The sequence below is a fragment of the Oncorhynchus gorbuscha genome, linkage group LG18 (genome assembly GCF_021184085.1).
Source record: "Oncorhynchus gorbuscha isolate QuinsamMale2020 ecotype Even-year linkage group LG18, OgorEven_v1.0, whole genome shotgun sequence".
NCBI lineage: Eukaryota > Metazoa > Chordata > Actinopteri > Salmoniformes > Salmonidae > Oncorhynchus > Oncorhynchus gorbuscha.
The window spans coordinates 42,354,097-42,369,523 of record NC_060190.1 but is presented as its reverse complement, the minus strand read 5'-3'; the positions used below and the strand labels follow the sequence as shown (position 1 = coordinate 42,369,523).

Below are 15,427 nucleotides of genomic sequence, written 5' to 3'. Positions count from 1 at the left end.
GAGGGGAAAAAACAACACAAAAGCCACTCAGACCCCTCATGCCAATCACAAACTAAAAACCTGTAGGATTATACAGTATCAGTTCTTGACTTTTGACAAGTAGTAAGAAGCTGTGGCTTGGAGTATTGCTCCATGTAATGTATTCCCTGTGAATCTGGTGATTTTTTACTTTATTTTTCGCATGTTCAGAGAAATTAGGTCATCGACGTTTGCATTATTTACCATAAAGTAGTGGGAAAGTACCAAATTCAGACCACTAGATGCCGCTGTTCCTGCTATACCACCAAACTCTTAAATCCATTATACTGGTTTCTTGTGTTTAAATAGATAACAACATTTTCATTGCAACTTTGGGTAGAAAACCAATATATTGTTTAGTCATCCTCACAAATCAAGCCAGTCCTCCAGGAAAGGAATTCACTTTGTCCTAATTGCAACCTAACGCTTCAGCCCAACTCTCCTTGAATAGTCCCCACAAGTACTGGGTGATTGTGACAAAACTGGCACTTGACTAATGTTGCACATTTTGTGGACTATTCACAGGTGGAAACTGTCCGTGGGATTTGTTTGTTTTTTTACCACGCCACAAATATCTTGTTTAACAAACTATAGTTTTGGCAAGTTGGTTAGGACATCTACTTTGTGCACGACAGAAGTAATTTTTCCAACAACTGTTTACAGACAGATTATTTCACTCACTTATAATTCACTGTATCACAATTCCAGTGGGTCAGAAGTTTTCATACACAAATTTGTGAATTTGTGCCTTTAAACAGCTTGGAAAATTCCAGAAAATTATTTCATGGCTTTAGAAGCTTCTGATAGGCTAATTGACCTAATTTGAGTCAATTGGAGGTGTACCTATGGATGTATTTGAAGGCCTACCCTACCAAACTCAGTGCCTCTTTGCTTGACATTATGGGGAAAAATCAAAAGAAATCAGCGAAGACCTCAAAAGAAATTGTTGACCTCCACAAGTCTGGTTCAACCTTGGGAGCAATTTCCAAATGCCTGAAGGTACCACCTTCATCTGTATAAACAATAGTACGCAAGTATAAACACCATGGGACCCACGCAGCCGTCATACCGCTCAGGAAGGAGACGCATTCTGTCTCCTAGAGATGAACAGACTTTAGTGCAAAAAGTGCAAATCAATCCCAGGATAACAGCAAGACCTTGTGAAGATGCTGGAAGCAACAGGTACAAAAGTATCTCTATCCACAGTAAAACAAGTCCTATATCGACATAACCCGCAAGGCCGCTCAGCAAGGAAGAAGCCACTGCGCCAGACTACGGTTTGCAAATGCACATGGGACAAAGATCGTACTTTTTGGAGAAATGTCCTCTGGTCTGATGAAGCCATAATGACCCTGTTTGGAGGAAAAAGGGGGAGGCTTGCAAGCCGAAGAACACCATCCCAACCATGAAGCACGGGCAGTTTCATGTTGTGGAGGTACTTTGCTGCAGGAGGGACTGGTGCACTTCACAAAATAGATGGCTTCATGAGGAAGGAAAATGTGGATATATTGAAGCAATATCTCAAAACATCAGTCAGGATGTTAAAGCTTGGTCGCAAATGGGTCTTCCAAATGGACAATGACCCCAAGCATACTTCCAAAGTTGTGGCAAAATAGCTTAAGGACAACAAAGTCAAGGTATTGGAGTGGCGATCACAAAGCCCTGACCTCAATCCTATAGAAGTGTGGGCAAAACTGAAAAAGTGTGAGCAATCAAGGAGGCCTACAAACCTGACTCAGTTACACCAGCTCTGTCAGGAGCCCAAATTATTGTGGGAAGCATGTGGAAGGCTACAAGAAATGTTTGGCTCAAATACTAATTCAGTGTATGTAAACTTCTGACTCACTGGAAATGTGATGAAAGAAATAAAAGCTGAACTAAATAATGTTCTCTACTATTATTCTCTACTAGGAATTGTGAAAAACTGAGTTTAAATGTATTTGGCTAAGGTGTTTGTCAACTTCCGACTTCTGCAAATTAATATTAATACCATTTAAATGTGGATTTTCTTTGCATTGGATATATTTACCCTATCATATGGAGACAGAAACAGAAACATTTTACCTTATCAGAAAAATCAATACACAGAAGTTTTTTTTTTATCCTGCAAATTTAGTTAAAAGAAATTCATGTTAGCAGGCAATATTAACTTGGGAAATTGTGTCACTTCTCTTGGGTTCATTGCACGCAGAGTCAGGGTATATGCAACAGTTTGGGGGCGCCTGGCTCATAGCGAACTAATTTGCCAGAATTTTACATAATTATGTCATAACATTGAAGGTTGTGCAATGTTGCTAAAAATATTTAGACTTAGCGATGCCACCCGTTCGATAAAATAAGGAACGATTCTGTATTTTACCTAAAGAATCAACATTTTGTTTTTGAAATAATAGTTTCCGGATTTGATCATATTAATGACCAAAGGCTCGTATTTCTGTGTTTATTATATTAAAACTATGATTTTATATTTGAGAGAGCAGTCTGACAGAGTGGTGGCAGGCAGCAGCAGGCTCGTAAGCATTCATTCAAACTTTATTGCGTTTGCCAGCTGCTCTTAGCAACTCTTGAATCACAGTGCTGTTTATGACTTCAAGCCTATCAACTCCTTACATTAGGCTGGCAATACTAAAGTGTCTATTAGAACATCCAATAGTCAAAGGTATATGAAATACAAATGGTATATAGAGCGAAATAGCCTACGCGTCATAATTCCTATAATATATACAACCTAAAACTTCTTAAATGAGAATATTGAAGAACAGGGAATACTTTACCACCAGCTTTCAAATGTTCTCATGTTCTGAGCAAGGAACTTAAACATTATCTTTTTTACATGGCACATATTGCACTTTTACTTTCTTCTCCAACACTGTGTTTTCGCATTATTTAAACCAAATTGAGCATGTTTCATCATTTATTTGAGACTAAATTTATTTTATTTATGTATTACATTAAGTTTAAAAAGTTCTCATTGTTCAAAGATTTCAATATTGGTTTCCTCAGAACAGAGAATCTTGTTTCTCAAGGTCTGAGAGTCCTTCAGGTGCCTATTGGCAAACTCCAAGCGGGCTGTAGAGTAGCTTTTACTGATGAGTGGCTTCCATCTGGCCACTCTACCATAAAGGCCTGATTGGTGGAATGCTGCAGAGATGTTTCTCCTTCTGGAAGGTGTGTGTGTCTTTCCAAATCATGTTCAATCAATTGAATTTAACATAGGTGGACTCCAAGTTGTAGAAACATCCAAGTTGTAGAAACATCAAGGATGATCAATGGAAACAGGATGCATTGGAACTCAATTTATAGTCTCATAGCAAAGGGTCCGAATACATATGTAAAAAAGGTGGTGTCTTTATTTTTATGAATTTGTTTTCACTTTATCATGGTGTATTGTGTTTAGATTGATGAGGAAAAAAGTATGTATAATAATGTTACAAAACTTGGAAAAGGGGATGGGGTCTGAATACACTGTTTGACCAGTAGTATGAAGCTGCGGCTTGTAGTATTGCTTCTCCATTCTATGTAATGTGTTCCCTGTTCAGAGAGAATAATTGAAGTCACTTATATTGTTTACCATGAAGTAGTGCGGAAACCCCAGGTTTTGTTCACTAAATGCAGCTGTTCCCGCAATACCGCCAGTCTTTTATATATTTTGCAGGTCTCGTGTTAATTATATAGATCACAACATATTATTTGCAACTTTGTGCAGAAAACCAATAGATTTGCCTCATGATGAAAAAAAAATTGTGGTCATCCTCACAATTCAAGCCAGTCCTCCATGAAAGCAAATCAGTTTGTTGGTCTTTTATGCTTAATCTGTGTCCAGGAAACCACCCCTTTGTGTGTTGTTCTCTCTTCAAGAAAGGTCTGGATTAGTTATTGTTAGACCATTCCTGTTGAACAAACAAACCATTAGGCTACAGCAGTTCTAATGGTTTCAATGGTATGGTCTGTAATGATCATCAATGGTAAAAGTCCCAAACACACTGTGTATTGATTTGCAATTTTAATAGTTTTGGGTTGCGTTGGGTTTAATGGTAAATGTCACTAATCACAATAGATAGAGCTGTTTCCTGATCATTTCTTTTTTTTTTTAAACGAGACGTCCATGCAATTATTTATTTTATTAAGGTTATTACAACATTGTAGTCCCTCGCCCATTTCTTAATCAATATTTTGGGCTTATAGGAAAAGTATTCATATGAGAATTGCATAGGGATAGCGCCCTAAGAGAGCAGGGTGATTCTCATGAATTCAGTTGTAAAGAGTGACTGCCCCTAAAAAGAAAATAATCCCTTTGAAAACGGTCTATGTGGGATTGACGAGTCAAACATTTATTCTGGTGTCAAAATTGACTATGTGACGTAGAAGTCCGTCACTGGCCGCGGGCAGCATTTGGTTCGTTAACGCACACACATATTCATCACTCCTCCCTGCGCCATTATAAGATAAGTTAACGATGTGGGTCGACACACAAATTAGCTTCTTTCTTGGTGCATGCATTTCACACTTGTCAATGTTCATATTTGAGAGATACAAGAATTATTATACTTATCAATGTTGTGGATGAGCGCATTGTTTGTTTGTTCTGTTCCTCTCTCTCCATCTCTGTAGCTTCCGGGTATGCTGGAAAAGGACCCGAGCTAAGGGAATTGGGTTGGCCTTATAGTGCCTGTCCCAAATGGCTCATTAATGCATATGGGCATATTGAAAGATATTGTCAGTAGTGATGTTATGTTGTGATATTGTTTAAAACCGTGTTGCAATGCATATCCTTTAGTATGTTTAGTTCATGGAAAATGTAGGTTTGTATTGTTAATTGATTAATTAATTAGGGTTAATTGTTCTGAGGGGAGGGGCTAGCCCTACAAAAGGAGCCTCTCTTTCAGTCATGAAAAGGCATTTTTGGATTGAGCTGTGGATGGGGCAGCATTGTTTTTAAGCTGTCCCATAAGGTAGACGTTGATGGCAGTACTGTTGTTTTTTGTTCCGGAATCACTTGTAAATAAACACCTTTGCACAGAAGAACTTTTGCGGCTCCGCCATCTTTTTATTTTGATAGAGGTTAGGTTATCCAGTTTAGCCTTCTGGCCTACTCTACGTGACAGACTACAAAGTGTAAATAGGATCATTTTTATCAAAGTCAGTCTAGTCTAAAACTGAGTTTGGAACCTCAGTGTGTCACACTGACAGGAGTGCTCAAAACAAAAGACAACAAATAAGGTTGGGCTTGGATTATAATTGTTAACGAATCATGCTTTGTTTTGCCTGAATGCCAAGCGTTGAGTCTGAAGGAAACCTGGCACCATCCCTATGGTGAAGCATGGTGGTGGCAGCATCATGCTGTGGGGATATTTTTCGGCGACGTGGACTGGGAGACTAGTCAGGATCGAGGGAAAGCTGAACAGAGCAAAGTACCAAGAGATTCTTGATGAAAACCTACTCCAGAGCACTCAGCACCTCAGACTGGGGCAAAGGTTCACCTTCCAACAGGACACCAAGCAAAGACAATCCAGGAGTGACTTCAGGACAAGTCTCAATGTCCTGAAGTGGCCTAGCCCAGAGACCGGACTTGAACCCAATCGAACATCTCGGGAGAGACCTGAAAATAGTTGTGTAGCGATACTCTCCATCCAACCTGAGAGCTTGAAAGGCTCTGCAGAGAAGAACGGGAGAAACTCCACAAATACAAGTGTGCCAAGCTTGTAGTGTCATACCCGAGAAGACTCGAGGCTGTAAGGTGTTTCAAAAAAGTACTGAATATAGGACCAAATACTTATGCAAATATGATAAAAGTTATTTGCCAACTTTTTTAAAAATAACGTTTTGCTTTGTCATTATGGGGTATTGTAGATTGAGAGATAAAAAAACAACAATTGAATCCATTTTAGAATAAGGCTGTAATATGTTTCAACTATTAACTTGGTCAGGCCCTAAATTAGTGCTAGCAAACTTGCAACATTGTTTCCCATGCCAGTGAGCTGCAGACAGACAGAGACACAAATGTAGGCTATTTGCGCAAGGAGAATGGGTAATCAGGTAGGCCTATTATGAAATTTCCACCGGATCAGAGCATCACATTTGTTTCCCCTTTCATGGTGAGTGGTTATTGCAAGGGATAGAGCTGGAAACAGTTGAGGAACTATTGTCATTCTCAATGGATGTAAAAATAGATATAATTTACTTGCTGTTTGAGGCGAAGAAAAACTTACTTTGAGAAGCTCCAAAGTGATGCTGAGTTAAGACAATCAGAAATAGTATCACATCCCCAAATGTGCAAATTTTGGGGCCTAAATTAGCATGCAGGCCAGGCAGCCTAGGTCTCCTTCTACACATAATCAGGTGAGTGTCCTTAATCAAAATTGACAGGAGTGCTCAAAACAAAAGACAACAAATAAATTGACAAAAAAGAAATGGGCTTCAGGATCTCGTCACGGTATTTTTGGGCATTCATATAGCCACCGATAAAATACAATTGTGTTTGTTGTCCTTAGCTTATGCCTGCCCATACCATAACGTTGACATCATTAAACCACTTGCGCGCACACAATACGCCAGACACGTGGTCTGTGGTTGTGAGGCTGGTTGGACGTAGTGCCAAATTCCCTAAAAATGACATTGGAGGCAGCTTATGGTAGAGAAATTAACATTCAATTATCTGGCAACAGCTCCATGTGGACATTCCTGCAGTCAGCATACCAAATGTACGCTCCCTCAAAACTTGAGACATCTGTGGCATTGTGGCGCCTGACAAACTGCACGTTTTAGAGTGGCCTTTTATTGTCCCCAGCACAAGGTGCAAATCTGTAATGATTATGCTTTTTAATTCGCTTCTTGATAATCCATCCAACTGACAGGTGTGGCATATCTTGGTAAAGTAGAAATGCTCACTAACAGGGATTTAAACAAATTTGTACAGAAATAAGCTTTTTCTTTTATCTCAGCTCATGAAACATGGGATCAACACTATGCATGTTGCATTTATATTTTCATTCAGTGTATGCTGAATGTATCAACAGAAATAACCAAACAAACATTCTAGATGATAAATTATGTTAATTTAACAGTAAATGTAGGTTACTACTGGTGATACTGGTGTGCCATCCCTGCAGCCTCCATAATGGTTTAGTCCACTCAGACAGGTGACTTGTGTGCCATATATAAAAATGATTTATTTGCCACTGCTCGACAAAAAAAAAATCATGCTTGACCAGCAGCCTATCGTCCAAACAATCGACTAAATGTGGTCAGCCCTAATGGGTAGGAATAAGTTTGGTCCCAAATCAGATGTTAGGTAATATAATTATTTAATATTATCTGAATCCTATAAATTAAAAATGGCCAATGTGTGCAATTCTTAATTTCTCTGAGATCAAATTAAATTTCAACAAAATAATGTTTCAAGAATGCCTTATTTTGGTTGGTTCTAACTACAGAAACAACTTCAGAACAATCTGAGATGGTGGGTGTCATGGCATGCTGAAATGACATGGAACGACTCCCTATCCATTGTCAACCTTGGACTTACACCCCAATCAATGTCAATCAAATTAAATTGTATAGCACCTGTGTATAGGACTACTCAGTCAATATTGTCAAATTACCAGTCCTGGTCATTCATTCTTCCCAAGAACAGACGCATGATACTGAGAAGAATGAGGGCAGAAGAGAGAGAACAGAGTGGGAGCAGTTCTGCTCGCCTCCCTCTACCAGACCTAATCTGTAAAAAACAGCTCACTCCATATCTGTCACCTCCCTAACGGAACAAGGACCTTGCACACACACAATCTCTTTTAAAGGTACACCAGCCTAAATTAGGACTGAAGCACAAATCTTTAGGCTACATTCCTCACAAGACAAGGAACAGTTTGACCTAGAAATGCCTCAGAGGGCTGAATGAACAGCGTAGCAACTTTAGAACATCTTATAAAGTTGTTTAAAATGTTATACTAGGCTATAGGCCTTGCCAAAATATATTGACCATACTGTTATGATAGTTTACACTGAGGTCAGAACGCAATCATGGTTACATTAAGACACTGTGGTGCTGGTGCGAGATATGGGTCAGAAAACATACCTCAATGCAAGGATGGGATATGCCACTGTACCTATATCCACACTACTCCATTGAGAAGATTAAAATGATGAACTAGCAGTATTTCAAACAGTGAAGTTATGTAAGGTATATGTTTGAACCTGCAACCTACACTGCATACACGAGACTAGCCCTTGATCATGACTCTCAGTTCCATTACAGTACACATAAGAGTCATTGGACAAAGGAGTATTTTGTACGGTGGAGTTTTGTAAATAGCGCCGACACTGTCTGAACATTAACACGCATCGCTTACATTACGTTTTTGGAAGCATAAGGCCCTCATCTTTCATATCACAGAGTGATATTCAAAAATAATACATTAAATTGAGACACACCGTTATAGGGTTAGAGTTAGTATTCCCACATGGGCATATATCCATGTTACAGCATGTGTTTACAGAAAACAGACTGTAGACAGATAATTAGCGCAGGTAACAGAAGAAAAATACTGTTGGCTGCAGCTGTGATAAAGCCGGTTAGAACAGTGTACAGTAAGTGTGTTTTGTATTTGTGAAATTGTGATATGAAAGTAAAAGGTTTTATATTTCAAGAACTGTATCGCAATGAAGAACCGATTCACGTTTAGATGCTGTACTGGCTGCCAGAGCCAGTCTACTTCTGAAAATGACTTAAGGTCTTTGGACCTTAAACTGGAACTGACAACGATTTTGCAACATTACATCTTATTCAAATCTGTTCATATACATGGTCATTTTCATCTTTTCATAAATTCATTGAATTAGTCAATAAAACCTAATAAAAACATATTTTCAAGGACAGAAGTCTACACAGACCGGTAACCCATAGCCAATCAAAGCTGCAATAGGCTTATAGGCAAATAAGACATTTGTCACACGGGCCTGCCATCATTCCCTTTGAATTGGACTGTGTTCACGGGCAGTAGCATTAGCGCGACTTCTGATCATTTGCATGCATTCGCCAAAAGCCACAAAATACACCCGAATGAATTTCTGCAAATACAGTGCATTTGGAAAGTATTCAGACCCCTTGACTTTTTACATTTTGCAAATGTGTATAATATGTACACTCAGACAAGAGTGCTCTGAAATCAGAGTATGAACGCACCCAATATGCATGTCATGGAATAGCGTTAAATAAAACTTTTTTCTTTTTTTTATCTTATGAAGTTAGTTAAGCATAAACTGGGAATTCGAATTATTATTGTTTTTTACTGATATTATGATTGTGTTTCATATCTGCAAAGTAGTTAAAAGGCTGTCAGTTCCACTTTAAGGTGTAACGGTAACATCAGGCTCCTTAAGAGTACTACTTGGACTAACACTAGACTATATTTATTTCCTGTAAACTGTTTGACCACATGGGCTCACTTTGACATTGAGACCCAGTCAAAAACAACTAACGTTAAATAGCAAGCAAGTGTGGTCAACTGGATTAGGAAGGGAGCCAGAAAGTCTAGACATTTCTATGGTTGGCAGCTACTTAAAATGACCAAAAAGTAGACATCAAATGAGTAACGTTACCATAAAGCAGTGAAGCAAAGATGTTATCGTGACTTTCGTTTTTTTATTAACATTTAACGTTAACTAGCTAGCCAGCTAACTTTGACCTATCTGGCAAGCAATTAGCCGGTTAAATAGCTGCACAGTTCACAAGTAAAACAACCACTGGAATAAATAAAAAATGCGCCGTCTTACCTGGATATAGCGTGTAAAAAGTATGGTCGTGTAAATGTCATTACATTAAATAACACATAGCTAACGTTAGATGTCGACACAAGCAAGTGCAGTGACACCACTGAGCCAGTAACACAACTTATTCTTCGGTGGGGTTTATCAGTAGTTGGCATCCAACGTTTATGGTCCATTACTGCCACCTACTGTACTGGAGTGCGGCCAAGAGACAGTGAGAAACTAAATCCTATCTGCCAGCCCCGTTGCTCTTAAAAATATCAAATATTTGAGACTATATATAATAACATTGTACTCAATATTCCAATTAAACTAATTTCCTGTATTCCCTTTTCCCTCATACTAGATCTCAGTGTCTCTTTCCCTCTGAAACTGCTCACACTGTAGCAATACATGCTCCACTGTATCTGTTTAATGGCAAGAATAACACTTTCCTGTTGGATGTTTTCTATCACATTTCAGATCTTATTCAACCGGCTGGGTCTCACCTTTAATTTTGTAAAAAATCGGCTCCTCTCTTCTGTCCCTTCCTGCCGTTCTACCTTCCCCAACCTTCCTCTGTACTTGAAATAAATGCCTTAATATATCTATTCCACTGCTCCTGCCATCTCTGCACCATCTCCATATCAGGCTTGTTGCCTTTGCCTTGCTCATTTGGTATTTTATTAGGATCTCCATTAGCTGTTGCAAAAGCAGCAGCTACTCTTCCTGGGGTCCACACAAACATGAAACATAATACAGAATGACATAATACAGAACATCATTAGACAAGAACAGCTCAAGGACAGAACTACATAGATTTTTAAAAAGGCACCTGTACCCTACATATCAATGCATACATACAAACTATCTAGGTCAAAAAGGGGAGAAGCGTTCTGCCGTGAGGTGTTACTTTCTTTTTTTTAAACCAGGTTTGCTGTTTATTTGAGCAATATGAGATGGAAGGATGTTCCATGCAATAAGGGCTCTATATAATACTGTACGTTTTCTTGAATTTGTTCTGGATTTGGGGACTATGAAAAGACCCCTGGTGGCATGTCTGGTGCGATAAGTTTGTGTGTCAAAGCTGTGTGTTGACTATGCAAACAATTTGGAATTTTCAACACATTAATGTTTCTTATAAAAATAACAAGTGATGCAGTCAGTCTCTCCTCAACTCTTAGCCAAGAGAGACTGGCATGCATAGTATTTATATTAGCCCCCTGATTACAAATAAGAGCAAAATGTGCCGCTCTGTTCTGGGCCAACTGCAGCTTAACTAGGTATTTCCTTGTAGCACTGGACAACACGACTGGACAATAATCAAGATTAGGCAAAACTAGAGCCTGCAAAACTTGCTTTTTGGAGTGTGGTGTCAAAAAAGCAGAGCATTTCTTTATTACGGACCGACCTCTCCCCATCTTTGCAACCATTGAATCTATATGTTTTGACCATGACAGTTTACAATCTAAGGTAACACCAAGTAATTTACTCTCCTCAACTTGTTCAACAGTCACACCATTCATTACCATATTCAACTGAGGTCTAGCAGTTAAGGAATGATTTGTACCAAATACAATGCTCTTAGTTTTAGAGATGTTCAGAACCAGTTTATTACCGGCCATCCATTCCAAAACAGACTGCACCTCTTTGTTAAGGGTTTCAGTGACTTCATTAGCTGTGATTGATGATGCGAATATGGTTGAATCATCAGCATACATGGACACACACATGCTTTTTTAATGCCAGTGGCAAGCCATTGGTGAAAATAGAACAGAGTAGAGTCTAGAGAGCTGCCCTGCGGTACACCACACTTTCTATGTTTGACATTAGAGATGCTTCCATTATAGAAAACCCTTTGAGTTCCATTAGATAGATAGCTCTAAATCCACGATATGGCAGAGGTTGAAAAACCATAGCACTTAAGTTTTTTCAACAACAGGTTATGTTCAATAATATTAAAGGCTACACTGAAATCTAACAGTACAACTCCCACTACCTTCTTATTATCCATTTCTTTCAACCACTCTGTTGAAGGAATTTGATTCCTCTGTTTTAATTCCCAATTAAAATTAAACACTCTGTCAATTCATAAGGATTTGTAAAGACCCTTATTTTATAGGAATGGACAGAGCCCGATCTTAAAAGTCAAGTAACAGCCTTTATTCAAGAGAGTACTGCCACAATACAGGTTACCACAGGTTATAAACTGAAAATGACATCATTAGTTCTAACACGACCCCGTGCCATCTCCGTTCCAGTACCAAGGCTGTGTCTCAAGCCTTCCCACATCCGTCTCCCTACCAATTTAATATCATTTACGAGTCAAGGTTTTCTTGTGTAGATAAGCATTCTAGCCAGTCTGATTCATTTGTACCAAGGAACAGACCGTCATTGTTACTAAACTCTTGACCACATTCACTGTCATGTTTTGTCATTGATTATCATGTCTTGTCCCTGTGCTTCCCCTTCTATTCGTTTCCCTCTGCTGGTCTTATTAGGTTCTTTCCCTCTTTCTATCCCTCTCTCTCCCCCTCCCTCTCTCTCTCTCTCGCTCTCTCTTCTCTCTATCGTTCCGTTCCTGCTCCCAGCTGTTCCTATTCCCCTAATCAATCATTTAGTCTTCCCACACCTGTTCCCGATCCTTTTCCCTGATTAGAGTCCCTATTTCTCTCCTTGTTTTCCGTTCCTGCCCTGTCGGATCCTTGTCTATAATTCACCGTGCTGTGTCTATGTATTGCCCTGTCGTGTCGTGTTTCCCTCAGATGCTGCGTGGTGAGCAGGTGTCTGAGTCTGCTAGGTTCAAGTGCCTTCCCGAGGCAACCTGCAGTTCTTGATCTAGTCTCCAGTCTGTTCTCGTCTTTACGAGTAGTATTATGCCTTTTGTTTTGTAAAGTATCTTTACTGGATTAAAAACTCTGTTTTCGCCAAGTCGCTTTTGGGTCCTCATTCACCTGCATAACATTCACTTCAGTACTGGGATCAGATAAGAAAATTCATACATATACATTTAGTATTTTGATTAGTACATATACAGTAACATAATAGTATTCTGATTAGTATATCCTGATTGAAATGTATACATAATTCGTCATTATAGATACAAATTCCCTTAACACACTCATCAGTCATTTGTGTCAGTGCGGTACATGTTGAGTGCCCTTCTCTATAAGCATGCTGAAAGTCTGTTAATTTGTTTACAAAGAAATAGCATTTGTATTTGGTCAAACACAATTTTTTCCAACAGTTTGCTAAGAGCTTGCAGCAAGCTTATAGGTCTGCTGTTAGAAACAGTAAAGGCTGCTTTACCACTCTTGGTAGCGAAATTACTTTTTTCCATCATTCTTTATACCATTAATCTTGGCTTCACAATAAAGTGTATTCTTATTTTTGTTGAGTTTAGTCACATCATTTCTCAATTTGCAGTAAGTAAGCCAGTCAGATGTACAGCCTGACTTATTAGCCACTCATTTTATCCCATCTCTTTCAACCATACAGTTTTTCAATTCCTCACCAATCCATTGAGCCTTAACAGCTCTAACAGTCAGTTTCTTAACAGGTCAATAATGAATAATTATCATTAATTGGAAGAAGCAATTTCATATATTCATCAAGTGCATCAAGTGCTGGATGCTCCTCATTAATCACATCAGACCAACAAATATTTTTAACATCATCCACAACCACAACCAAATCTTATACACTATTATAGGCCCGGCTATTGGAACTGTGGCTTTCCTGGATATCACCCCTATATTATGATCACTGCATCCAATGAGTACGGATACAGCTTTAGAACAAAGTTCTACAGCATTAGTAAAACTGTGATCAATACATGTGGATGATCTTGTTCCTGTAGTTCTTGTAAACACCCTGGTAGGTTGATGAATAACCTGAAACAGATTACAGGCACTGGTTAGAGTAAGAAGCTTCCTCTTGAGCGGACAGCTTGATGAAAACCAGTCAATATTCTTTGTCCAAGAAAGTAACCTCTCTGTTTACATCACATACATCAAGCATTTCACACATATTAGCCTATAGCAACACCCCAAAAGAAAAGGCCAAGTGAACCTGCAACCACAACACTTCAATAACACTTGACATATGATCTTCTCTAAGCATTTTATAAATTTGTAATTTTAACCCCTTTTTCTCCCCAATTTCATGGTATCCAATTGTTAGTAGCTACTATCTTGTCTCATTGCTACAACTCCCGTAGGGGCTCGGGAGAGAAGAAGGTTTGAAAGTCATGCATTCTCTGATATACAACCCAACCAAGCCGCACTGCTTCTTAACACAGCGCGCATCCAACCCGGAAGCCAGCCGCACCAATGTGTGCGCCCGGCCCGCCACAGGAGTCACTGGTGTGCGATGAGACAAGGATATCCCTCCCGGCCAAACCCTCCATAACCCAGGCGACGCTATGCCAATTGTGCGTAGCCCTACGAACCTCCCGGTCACTGCCGGTTACGACAGAGCCTGGGCGCAAACCCAGGGTCTCTGGTGGCACAGCTGGCGCTGCAGTACAGTGCCCTTTACCACTGCGCCACCCGTGAGGCGATCTTCTCTAAGCATTACAGGGATATGGCTCTGAATATACAGTGCCTTGTGAAAGTATTCGGCCCCCTTGAACTTTGCGACCTTTTGCCACATTTCAGGCTTCAAACATAAAGATACAAAACTGTATTTTCACAGGTGGATTGTATTTATCATCATTAGTCATTAGGGTCAACATTGGATCATTCAGAGATCCTCACTGAACTTCTGGAGAGAGTTTGCTGCACTGAAAGTAAAGGGGCTGAATAATTTTGCACGCCCAATTTTTCAGTTTTTGATTTGTTAAAAAAGTTTGAAATATCCAATAAATGTCATTCCACTTCATGATTGTGTCCCACTTGTTGTTGATTCTTCACAAAAAAAACACACTTTTATATCTTTATGTTCGAAGCCTGAAATGTGGCAAAAGGTCGCAAAGTTCAAGGGGGCCGAATACTTTTGCAAGGCACTGTATACAGCAACTCCTCCCCCATAAGTATTTATGTCTCTCCTATAAATGTTATATCCTTGTATTGCTAGTGATGTATCATCAAATTAATTATCTAAGCGAGTCTCAGAAATGCCTAATATATGAATGTTATCTCTCCAGTCTTGACATCTGTCATGGAAATTCAGTACTGAGAGAGACTTGGTCATTTCTTCAAACAATCATCTTTATTTAATATTGATTAATTATTGCAATAATGAAACCATTAGTCCAACAGTCTTGTTCTGACTGTTAGGCTGAGAGCCTAATTGGAAATGAAAAAAACTGATATTATATAGGACCTAAAAATGCACAATGGTTACTCGGGGAGCGTCATCATGAAATTGTCTGTAGCGTTCATTTTTTCACGTACATTTTATATCCTGAGATTTTAGAGTATTATGAAAATATTATGAAAATATTATCAGTATTAGTCAGGTACTGTATATTAGCAGATTTATATAATATGTTTATTTAATGTATTATTTTAGCTGGGAAGTTGAAAGCTTCCAAAGTTTTGAGTAGAAAAGGCCATTCAAGACGGTTGAACGCCTTTTCGGCATAAACAGCCATTATTGATGAATCTACATCTTGTTTTTTTTCATATTGTATTAAACTGAAACATTTTCTTGTATTTGTTTT

At 39.0% G+C, this 15,427-nt stretch overlaps 1 protein-coding gene across 5 annotated transcripts in view; it reads right to left on the bottom strand.

Annotated features, from left to right (window-relative positions):
* LOC124002618 (natural resistance-associated macrophage protein 2-like) overlaps positions 1-9,916 on the bottom strand; it is a 45,602-nt gene extending 35,686 nt beyond the window's left edge. For 2 of the 5 annotated variants that reach the window (XM_046310168.1, XM_046310172.1), the window contains exon 1: positions 9,790-9,907. The gene's annotated coding sequence lies outside the window, so the exon portion shown is untranslated. Of the gene's footprint in view, positions 1-4,566; positions 4,610-9,789 lie in introns of those variants that run through there. The other 3 variants (XM_046310169.1, XM_046310170.1, XM_046310171.1) reach the window with 3 other exon arrangements.
* Positions 9,917-15,427: the final 5,511 nt, after the last annotated feature.